Source organism: Branchiostoma belcheri, unplaced genomic scaffold (genome assembly GCF_001625305.1).
Source record: "Branchiostoma belcheri isolate BF01 breed outbred unplaced genomic scaffold, Haploidv18h27 scaffold5, whole genome shotgun sequence".
Classification (NCBI taxonomy): Eukaryota; Metazoa; Chordata; class Leptocardii; order Amphioxiformes; family Branchiostomatidae; genus Branchiostoma; species Branchiostoma belcheri.
In genome coordinates this window covers 6,407,140-6,418,134 of record NW_017804131.1, presented here as the reverse complement: position 1 = coordinate 6,418,134, position 10,995 = coordinate 6,407,140, and positions in this window count along the sequence as shown.

Sequence of the window (10,995 nt, the reverse complement as noted above, 5' to 3'; positions counted from 1 at the left end):
CTTAGGGCACTCATGGAATAGTTCGTTGCACCTGAGAATAAGATTGATGATGTCTTTTGACATCAATCAAAAGATAACATCAAATATTAAGTTTTAACTTCCAGTGTGTTTGTCGCAAACAATACACTTTTCAGATTTACGGAACTTTGAAATGAGAACTTGTCATTTAACTGAATCGAAACGCAGTTATTTGCGTGCAGTATAATTCAAGTAACTTGTGATGGTGTGAATGAACCTCACCACAAAAACAGTACGCGAGAAACCTGACCAAAGTGACCCCTGCCCTCCGGCGCCGCCCGAAAAAGAATCTGTTCCTGTCTGGCCTTGCCCTATCTTGTCTTGTCTTGTTTTGTCTTGACATGAAATATGTGAAATACGTCATCAACTAGCTAATGGCTCGTAAACCTTGAATTTTTCCAGCTAACCATTTTCTATATGAAGACCATGACATGTAAACAACAGTCTTATAAAAAGTATATCGAGATCCATTTTATATGTTTGCTTCATGACCAGAGAAAGAGAAATTGTTCTACACGCTCGATTTCATGAGATGATTGAAGACCATAATGAGTCATCTCGTATGTTGTGTATCAACTACAATAGAAAACATTCAAAGCCCTGTATTCAGTCATCCCTCCACATAGTGTGTGTGGGGGGGGGGGTCGTTTTTTTTGCATCATAGTCCCACAGCACGACTCCTATTTGACATATGACTATCTTCATGGCTTTGTATCCCCACCTTGAAATAGCGTCCTGCCAAGGTCATCTGGCTGTGAACTTAACCTGACATTCAGAGAGGCATGTTTACCCTAGATGTTGTATACATCATGTACAGACACTATACAGTAAAAAAATCAACTTATACAAACGAGGAAGATACAAATACTTGGATTACGCAGGTTGTCGCATGGCACAAGTTTCTTTAATAGGCCCCTTGCAAATTCTATATAGACTGTAGAATAGAGTTCGTAGGTCAGAGGTCATATTGGGTCACCTGAACCACCTAACCAACTTGAACAAATCTACATGTGCTTGTAGACGACACAGGTATTTCATCTTTCGTGCTTTCCTTGGAAACAGTTTGCGTGGTAGCATACATGTACGTATACAGCGTGTGTCAGAACCGGTTGCCGGATGGACATATCCTTCGGTTTCGGCAACGTTAAATGTCAGAACAGATATATGTGCGCTAGATAGGAATTGCACACATATCCGACAACCTAACGTTTTAAGATATCTATTTCTCTGTCTCACTCAGCGGCGGAACTGCGTCCCAGCCGCCTGAGCAAGCTCACCGTCCACTTTTCTCGCAAAAAAAACTTAGAATTCTCACGGCGTCTGTCACTACGGTATTCTTTCCCAATGCTAGGGGGTGTTCGAAAACGTATCGGGTTACAAGACGCAAGTTTGGCCTGTTTTGGACTACCCGTAAACCACTTGAAAATAAATAAATAGTATTGAAGGGTAAATTCCGTCACAATAAAATGAAATTATCGTCTTTACATAGGTTTAATTTTAGTTGTTTATGTTAAATTACTAATTGTTAAAAATCTCGCTCAGAAAGACGATTTTTTTCGGGATTTGGAGCACCAGTACGAGACAGTCCGAGTCATGTTTTTAGGCAAACACCATTCAAGATTGGCTACCTATATTACCCAAAATCCCCGATTTTTATATTTTTTTGATGACTAGGAATAAGATCAAAAATCGTGTCTTAGGAATTTTTTAATTTCTGATTTTAAGTATAGTTTTTGTCGACATAAATGTGAAAAAAAACATCATTTGTTGACATTCAATTGCTTATAATTCAAAATCAAGGTCATTTTTCGAAAATCTCTAAGACACGATTCTGGACAAACCCATTACGGTTATTTTAAGCCGTCAATGACATATGTTGGACTCTCCATGCTTCCAATCTTAAACGAGTTTTGGACGCATGTCCCACTTCCTGATAGAGCCAGAACACCACAGCCAATAAATTTTCTTGTGAACAACCATGACTCTAAATGACGAAATATCCGACAGAAATTCTTCACAACTGACAGTTTGATGAAAGATATGTAAAACTGTCATCTGCAACCACATTTCAATGAATATCCATTCGTACTCACCGCATGGTGTTGATTCTTTACGGTGCTACCAAGTTTCCCACCCGTCTCCGGCAGAACCGTGGATCAACTGCCGACAATTGTTAACGCACTTTGTTCTATCACGAAGCCAAGATAATTATCGATAGCCTCCAAAACAGGCTTCTGTTGGGATTTTAATATCGACGCATTTTGTTTGATAACAGCCTGTTTCTGTCACTGTCGTGTTTTGATGTCTCTAAATTGGCAATATGTACAGTAGAAAATCAGAATTTATCGAGTTTTCAGCAAAAGTCAGCAGTAAGAAACGGCATTTCGAAGCCTGCTAAGTTGACTACCAAGTTTCCCACCCGTCTTCGACTGCCGACAATTATCGACGTACTTTGCTCTATCACGAAGCCGAAGTAATTAGATAATTATATATGGATAGCCTCTAAAACAGGCTTCTGTTGGGATATTTTATGTCGTCGTCTTCTGCCTGATAACGTCTCATTTTTGACACTACTGTGTTCTTATGGCTCTGCTAATGGATCATAATTTATAAGTACATCAAAAACAAAAAACAATGTGTTTTCAGTGAAAGATAATATTCTATAAAGGCCCTGCAAAGTCTGCCAAGTCGACTGTCAAAGGACCTTAGGGCATTCATGGAATAGTTCGTTGCACCTGACAATAATGATAACATCAGATATTAACTTTTAACTTCCAGCTTGTTTGTCGCAAACAATACACTTTTCAGATTTACGGAACTTTGAAAAGAGAACTTGTCATTCAACTGAATAAAAAACGCCGTTATTTACGTGCAGCATAATTCAAGTAACTTGTGTTGGTGTGAATGAACCTCACCACAAAAAAAGTACGCGAGTAACCTGACCAAAGTGACCCCTGCCCTCCGGCGCCGCCCGAAAAAGAATCTGTTCCTGTCTGGCCTTGCCCTATCTTGTCTTGTCTTGTCTTGACATGAAATATGTGAAATACGTCATCAACTAGCTTATGGCTCGTAAACCTTGAATTTTTCCAGCTAACCATTTTCTATATGGAGACCATGACATGTAAACAACAGTCTTAAAAAAAGTATATCGAGATCCATTTTATATGTTTGCTTCATGACCAGAGAAAGAGAAATTGTTCTACACGCTCGATTTCATGAGATGATTGAACACCATGATGAGTCATCTCTTATGTTGTGTATGAACTACAATAGAAAACATTCAAAGTCCTGTATTCAGTCATCCCTAGGCCTTCACATAGTGTGTGTGGGGGGGGTCGTTTTTTTTGCATCATAGTCCCACAGCACGACTCCTATTTGACATATGACTATCTTCATGGCTTTGTATCCCCACCTTGAAATAGCGTCCTGCCAAGGTCATCTGGCTGTGAACTTAACCTGACATTCAGAGAGGGGTGTTTACCCTAGATGTTGTATACATCATGTAGAGACACTATACAGTGAGAAAACAACTTATACAAACGAGGAAGATACAAATACTTGGATTACGCAGGTTGTCGCATGGCACAAGTTTCTTTAATAGGCCCCTTGCAAATTCTATATAGACTGTAGAATAGAGTTCGTAGGTCAGAGGTCGTATTGGGTCACCCGAACCACCTAACCAACTTGAACAAATCTACATGTGCTTGTAGATGACACAGGTATTTCATCTTTCGTGCTTTCCTTGGAAACAGTTTGCGTGGTAGCATACATGTACATTGTGTGTCAGAACCGGTTGCCGGATGGACATATCCTTCGGTTTCGGCAACGTTAAATGTCAGAACAGATATATGTGTGCTAGATAGGAAGTGCACACATATCCGATATCTATTTCTCTGTCTCACTCAGCGGCGGAACTGCGTACAAGCCGCCTGAGCAAGCTCACCGTCCACTTTTCTCGCCAAAAAAACTTAGTATTCTCACGGCGGTCTGTGTCACTACGGTATTCTTTCCCATTGCTAGGGGGGTTCGAAAACGTATCGGGTTACAAGACGCAAGTTTGGCCTGTTTTGGACTACCCTTAAAACACTTGAAAATAAATAAATAGTATTGAAGGGTAAATTCCGTCAAAATAAAATGAAATTATCGTCTTTACATAGGCTTAATGTTAGTTGTTTACGTTAAATTACTAATTTTTAAAAATCTCGCCCCGAAAGACGATTTTTTTTCGGGATTTGGAGCGCCAGTCCGAGCGAGACAGTCCGAGTCATGTTTTTAGGCAAACACCATTTAAGATTGGCTACGTATATTATCCAAAATCCCCGATTTTTACATTTTTGATGACTAGGAATAAGATCAAAAATCGTGTCTTAGGAATTTTTTATTTCTGATTTTAAGTATAGTTTTTGTCGACATAAATGTGAAAAGAACATCATTTGTTGATATTTAATTGCTCATAATTCAAAATCAAGGTCATTTTTTCGAAAATCTCTAAGACACGATTCTGGACAAACCCATTACGGTTATTCTAAGCCGTCAATGACATACGTTGGACTCTCCATGCTTCCAATCTTAAACGAGTTTTGGACGCATGTCCCACTTCCTGATAGAGCCAGAACACCACCGCTCAGTTTTTCTTGTCAACAACCAGGACTCTAAGTGACGAAATATCCGACAGAAATTCTTCACAACTGACAGTTTGATGAAAGATATGTAAAATTGTCATCTGGAATCACATTTCAATAAATATCCATTCGTACTCACCGCATGGTGACGATTCTTTACGGTGCTAGCAAGTTTCCCACCCGACTCCGACAGAACCGTGGATCAACTGCCGACAATTGTTAATGCACTTTGTTCTATCACGAAGCCAAGATAATTAAGGATAGCCTCCAATTCAGGCTTCTGTTGGGATTTTAATGTCGACGCATTTTGTTTGATAACAGTCTGTTTTTGTCACTGTCGTGTTTTGATGTCTCTAAATCTAAAATATGTACAGTAGAAATAAGAATTTATCGAGTTTTCAGCAAAAGTCAGCAGTCAGAAAACGCATTTTGAAGCCTGCTAAGTTGACTACAAAGTTTCCCACCCGTCTTCGACTGCCGACAATTGTCGACGTACTTTGCTCTATCACGAAGCCGAAGTAATTAGATAATTATATATGAATAGCCTCTAAAACAGGCTTCTGTTGGGATATTTTATATCGTCGTCTTCTGCCTGATAACGTCTCATTTTTGACACTACTGTGTTCTTATGGCTCTGTTAATGGATCATAATTAATAATTACATCAAAAATAAAAAAAAACAATGTGTTTTCAGCGAAAGATAATATTCTATAAAGGCCCTGCAAAGTCTGCCAAGTCGACTGCCAAAGGACCTCAGGGCACTCGTGGAATAGTTCGTTGCACCTGATAATAAGATTGATGATGTCTTTTGACATCAAACAAAAGATAATGATAACATCAGATATTAACTTTAACTTCCAGCTTGTTTGTCGCAAACAATACACTTTTCAGATTTACGGAACTTTGACATGAGAACTTGTCATTCAACTGAATCGAAAACGCCGTTATCTACGTGCAGTATAATTCATGTACCTTGTGTTGGTGTGAATGAACCTCACCACAAAATAGTACGCGAGTAACCTGACCAAAGTGACCCCTGCCCTCCGGCGCCGCCCGAAAAAGAATCTGTTTCTGTCTGGCCTTGCCCTGTCTTGTCTTGTCTTGTCTTGTCTTGTCTTGTCTTGACATGAAATATGTGAAATACGTCATCACTAGCTTATGGCTCGTAAACCTTCAATTTTTCCAGCTAACCATTTTCTAGCTGGAGACCATGACATGTAAACAACAGTCTTAAAAAAGTATATCGAGATCCATTTTATATGTTTGCTTCATGACCAGAGAAAGAGAAATTGTTCTACACACTCGATTTCATGAGACCATGATGAGTCATCTCGTATGTTGTGTATCAACTACAATCGAAAACATTCAAAGTCCTGTATTCAGTCATCCCTCCACAGTGTGTGGGGTGTGTGTGTGTGTGTGTGTGTGCGGTTTTTTTTTTGCATCATAGTCCCACAGCACGACTCCTATTTGACATAACTATTTTCACGGCTTTTCATCCCCTCCTTAAAATCTTAAAATAGCGTCCTGCCAAGGTCACCTGGCTGTGTTAAAAGAAAAGAACTTTACCTGGGTGGATAGGGAATAGAGGCTATCGAAAACCTGCAGTACTTTGTTATACCGCTAGCTGCCGCTATGGTCACGTAGGCGCTTTCGTCCCCGTCAGTTTTCCCAGCCGCCATGCTGGAGATTTATGGAAGATATAAGTTGATGACAGAGGGTCACAGAGGCCGTTGCCCTCCTGTGTTCCTTATGAAAACATGTCGCTATAATGTGTCAACACGTGTCATAGACAGGCCGCCCGTGTTTCCTTAACGCGATTTGATACAGTCTTTAAAGTATGTCAGAATCCTCAGTGATGGATGGCCAGAAATGTCAACATAAAGACAGCTGCTACGTCATAGTATAGCGTAGCTGGCAGTATCTTCAGTCTTGTGAGAGCCAAAATAATAATTGCAGAACTTAACGATTATGCCATTAGTATCTTTTCGTCCAGCAGCGTATAAAAGGAAAAGAAAAAAAAGGCACAAATCATTGATATTGGGATCGGAGCCTTCAAAATCTATATACTAGTAGTGTATGCATATGTATAAACGTACTTAAAGCGCACGTTCAATAGAATGAGCGATGCTAATTTTTTTTTTACGGGGGACATACACTTCGCCTATTTCGCTTCTAATTCAGAAAACGAAACAGCTGAATGCGTAGTAAAGATACAGCTAGGTTCGCTGTAGTGTTACATCATCTTTAGTACATTGACAACAAACATCCCAACACAGTTTGATTTGAAATACATACGTGTGTTGGGGATGGGGTACAATACATAGAATAGTCAGTCAGACTCAGTCGCCAAACTATTTCTTATACGTAGTGACTTTTGAAAAATTCACCCGTATAACGCGTTTCAGGCTCTAAATCATAGGTTTTGCACGGGAAAAAACGTCCATATACTGCACTGGCAAAGTATCCCTTTTCAGGCCTTTGGACTGGGTGGATTAGCCTGGTTACCAAACCTATCTTATAGCTCCCGAGTCCTACATCCTCTCTCTATTTGCGGAGAGGAGGTAGGACTCGGGAGCTATAATAGATTGGGTACCCAGGCTATGGGTGGATGGCAAGACCAAAGAAAGTGTTTTTGTTTGTAAAAGATCTGGATGGACAGTTTCACGTCGTAATCTCACCATCCGGACCGTCACTCCGACACGCTGACAGGTCTTAATCCGGGACATCTGCCTTCTCTGATGTCCCGGATGATCTGATCCGTCACACTAACTCACCACAGAGCTCTGTCCACTTCCACCGACACGGATGGAGGACACATGTTCTCTTACCTACAAATAAAAGTCAAACCCTACAATGAACACTTTACACGACTTTCCTCACTTCGCTCAGGTGAAAATGAGTATTGTCCTGTCATGTATTTGTCCCCTGTGTTGGTGGCAGCATTAATATAAGTTGAAAAAACTTTAGTGTGCCGTCACCATGTCTGCTGATTACATGTTGGAATAAAAAAAAAACAATGATGACCCTAGAAACTTGTCATGTACCTACGAGTTTGTTGTGCACTGTGATTTTGTTATATACCGTAGTAGTGGACCTACACGGCAGGCGTACATTGTACATTGTACCGTAGCTATCAGACAACCGAATTGCGAAGAAATAGTAAATATTTATAAGATCCCCAAGTTATATAGAAATATACAGTAGAAATAGAAGATAGCGCAACGAAAATACAACTAAAACAAACAGAATATTGAACTGTATCCGTTTTAATGTACTTTCCATACCGTTTTCAGACTTAATGGTCTTTCTTCATGCATAGCTGTTCGATCGAAAAAAAATTCTATGGAGTATAATCTCGTCCTTCCACAACAAAACAAAAATTACAAATTGCTTTATCTCGAGGCAAATCGGTGTTTGTGTTCTTATGTAAATATGTTTGCTATCAAAATCTACATCTACCATCAATGAATCGCTTATAAGACTCTCATAACCATACAAACAAAAACAATCAAACTTAACATGCCACTGATCATTGTGATTGTAAAACATTCATTCTCATGGGTACATTCTGTACATTGTCGGTTGATAAATGTTTATCATTCGGAAAGATTTTACCAATACCCCTCCCACTAATCGCTTTTCTGGCCTTTTCTAGTCCGTGCGGACTGAAGAAGATAGATCACTTAGTCATGATAGAATCGGAAACAAGGACAAATAAACACACAGACGAGCCTTTAACCAATCCGTTGATGTCATTAGTGGTGATAACCTGAAAATGCCAGCTTTTACACTTTATATTTCAACATTTTGAAACTCAAAGAATCTGCATTCAGCAAACCAACGGCAGAGATTAGAGTTATTCTGTAGGCTACGTCGTTACTTGATGTTTCCGAGTGTCAGGTTGTTTAGGGTGTTCTTACACAAACACTGGCGGGAAAGAAGAGTTCTCTGTGGGAAGAGTGGCCGCCATCACGCCTGTTTATTTGAAGAGGCGGCGGCTAATGTGTCTGTCTGTGTCTCTGCCCATCCCTGTGTCCATGCGCCTGGTCTGCGGTCTAGCCTGGATGCCAGACGGTTTCCAGGGTGTGTCCCAATACACACGGGTCATCCCAAAATTTATTAGCCTTGGTGTCAAACCCATAGCACACTGAACACAAAATATCTCAGTGAGCCTGATACTTTGTGTCCAGTGTACCCAAAGTTAGACCCTGAGAAGCTGAGGTGGTCTGTGGTAAAATTTCCTTGGAGACATGTTGGCACTGGAGCCGCAAGGAGCAAGTCTGCATTTCTCCTCTGGTCTTTCAGTCACTGACGAAAGGTAGTGGATGCTACCTGATACGTTAAAAAATGACCGTTTCCAAAATTATACCCAGTTGCTTGAGTAACTGCTTTATGGCGTACTATTTCCTATCCCCGGCAATAGTCTGATACCCAGGCCACTAGCGGTTCTATATAGGGCCAACATGCATGCATCCAGGAAACTCTTCCCCCTTCCCCGAGTTAGACCATATAGGAAACAGTCTGGCATACAAGCTACTTCCACTGAACACTTATCCAATTTTTATCTGCAATACCATGGTCGTTCTGAGAAAGCGAGTATTAAAGGGGGCCCGCAAGCCCTTTTCCGTAGAACGTAATCGGCCGTTTTAATTCTACGTAGAGCGTAGACGGACCGCTCTAATATTTTTGCGCAGATAGCGTATTCGGCGTTTTAATTCTACGTAATGCGTTGTAGCCACTTGGAATTTATCGTAAAGCGTATAAAAATCGAGAGATTTCCGAATTCAGCGTAGAGCGTTGTCGGGACCCCCCTTGCAGGCCCTCATTAAACACAGGCCGTTATCTGTATCAGAAATTGCCTGTGTCTACTTCTAATTATGAACTGATGAGCTTTGGAAATCCAAGACAACTAGTTTTAGACATACTGAACATTAGTACTCTAAAAGATATAATTCTTTTGACTTTTCCTTAGAATTTGCGATGATCTGACAGAAAATCGGTTCTTGTTTATCCTTCTTTACAACCAGACATCTGCGTTGGTTTTCAGGAGACGGGCTGATTCTTCCATTTCCTCTTTTAAATCAAATCTGACATCTGAATACTTGATTAATGGTGCTATTAGTCTCTGTTCCGAGTTTTACTAGTTTCAGGGGATTAAAAACAGCTTCCTGGTCGTCGATTCTCTCCTGAGATTCGTCAAGATAAAAGGAGTTTATCAAAACATGAATTTACATAATCTGGACAACCTGTTTCTTTTCGTTCTGATCTTTGAAAACGAAAAAAGATTCCCGAATTCGAAGATTTCTTTTTGTCAAGTCGCAAGATAAACTCAGTCCCTACCGCCGCATTTTAGATCGATCAAATTGAAAGATGAGTGCTGACTTCCGTTGTCCTGGGGAGGGGGGCCGTAACAAATCGCTTGGCCCAGATTCGGCCCAGATGTGAGATAAATGGTGTAAATGGGTCCCTCTAAATAGCCTGGCGGTGTACGGGGTCAGCGGGAACGGCTCTGGGAACTGGCTCTGTTTTCCTGTCGTTTGCTGTGTGATGTAGCCTCCTGTGCAGGCCTCCGAGTTTTGATACTGCGTTTTGTATATAGAACTTTTAACGCGTTCTTTTGGCCGCCATCCAACAGCCGCCCAGAGAAAGCGGGTACAAACCTTCTCTCGGCGGCTGGTTGTAGGATGGCCGGCAAAAAACGCGTCAAAAATTCTACAGAACGAACTACCAGACTCGACTAACTACGCTGGCTATAGGATCCTATAGCCTAGTATAGGAGAATATTTGCCAGGGGAGTTTGGCCACCTTGAGGTTTGACAGAAAGGACAGAAAGAAACAATCTACGGCCGGACTCCCCTGGCCAATTTTACTCTATTTTTTGTGTGCCGAATTCTACGATCCGTATTCCCGTAGAAAGCCTAGAAAGGGTCTAGAAAGGCCTGGTGGAGGCTACTAAACTCCCACCCGCCCGGAGGCCTGCACAGGAGGCTAGTGTGAAGAAGAGACGATCTGGGTTGTGTCAGTGTCGGCGTGTAACGTCTTCCATGTGGGGAGTGATGGGGGACTGATGATCGGATGTTTTACTAACTCATCTCTTCCTGTCACACCGCACGGGGTTAGGACGATCTTCCTCAAAACAAGTGGCAGATCTGTTTGTTTGTTTGTTTGTTTGTTTGTTTGTTATCTGGAGAGTAGACTTGTCATTCAGACGTATGGCTGGACTGACAGTAAATAAATAAAGGATAAAGATATGATCAGTTTCGAATCAATTCTGCTTGAGAAAATCAAGGGTCCCTTTTTAAGTTTCGTTCAGTTTTTGTTACATTTGTACTAATATTAATGTTCATTCCTA